This window comes from Chiloscyllium punctatum, chromosome 15 (genome assembly GCF_047496795.1).
Source record: "Chiloscyllium punctatum isolate Juve2018m chromosome 15, sChiPun1.3, whole genome shotgun sequence".
In the NCBI taxonomy this organism is placed as follows: domain Eukaryota; kingdom Metazoa; phylum Chordata; class Chondrichthyes; order Orectolobiformes; family Hemiscylliidae; genus Chiloscyllium; species Chiloscyllium punctatum.
In genome coordinates this window covers 19,598,804-19,599,801 of record NC_092753.1, presented here as the reverse complement: position 1 = coordinate 19,599,801, position 998 = coordinate 19,598,804, and the positions used below count along the sequence as shown (strand labels likewise).

At 41.8% G+C, this 998-nt stretch overlaps 1 non-coding gene across 1 annotated transcript; it reads left to right on the top strand.

Moving 5' to 3' along the window:
* Nucleotides 1–380: 380 nt before the first annotated feature.
* Nucleotides 381–452, top strand: trnag-ucc (transfer RNA glycine (anticodon UCC)). Its single transcript has one exon. It is a non-coding gene; the product is annotated as a tRNA-Gly (tRNA).
* The last annotated feature ends 546 nt before the right edge of the window (nucleotides 453–998 follow it).

Sequence of the window (998 nt, the reverse complement as noted above, 5' to 3'; positions counted from 1 at the left end):
TACGCTGTAAATCAGAAACCAAACCCGAAGTCGGTGGTAAAGCTGTATGAAGAGAAATCAGAGTTCACGTTTCGGTCCGGTGAACCTTTCTGAGAACTTGACAAGTTTTAATTGTGTGATCGTTCCAGGGTTGCCCTGGGATTTTCGTGCTATTTCTGTTATTGATTGATTTCAGATGATGAGAAATCCGAAATGCTGCTTTGTGTGTATTAAAAAGTGAGGCGGGGCATCAGGAGACCGATCCACTCAGTAAAACTCGGTCTTTGATGACTTCTCAATTCTAATATTTCACTGCAAAATTTCCATCAAAACAACAACGAAATTTCGAGTCAAGAACTATTATGGCACATCAGCTGATTTCTAGAGCGCTTCAGGCTGTAGCGATGGTGGTATAGTGGTGAGCATAGCTACCTTCCAAGCAGTTGATCCGGGTTCGATTCCCGGCCATCGCAAGCAGTGCGTTTTAACACCACTCCACAACCAAAAGAGCCGATCGATTCAGTGGGAATGAAACACCTCCGTCTGCACATCACATTGAGTCTGCCAGACCTCTGGAGTGCAGACACAACTTTGAAGTTGAGGATGTCCCCAGGAGGATTAAGGAGTCAAGTCGAGCACGGTTCAAAGAAACACGAGTCATGGCAGAATTCCTTGGTTTTCCATCTTATTTCGAAAGAAATGTTTCCGGATTTCACTCATTTCAACATTACTCTCATTTTGTTTTTTGTGAACTACAGCCTAATATCAAGTGAAATGTGGGTGGACAGTTCACAAATATCCAAACAACGTTATTTCTCATGTCGAATCGGTAATGTTATTGTTTTAGGTGCAGGTCAGAAATAGGAGGAGTGGACACCAGCTGCTTTTATATTTCCAGTATGAGAAAATGATTCGATAAAACTCTGAGAAATGATAGAAGTGACCACACAGTGAGTGAAAGTTTAATCCAGGATAAAGTTAAAAATCACACAACACCAGATTACAGTCCAACAGCTTTA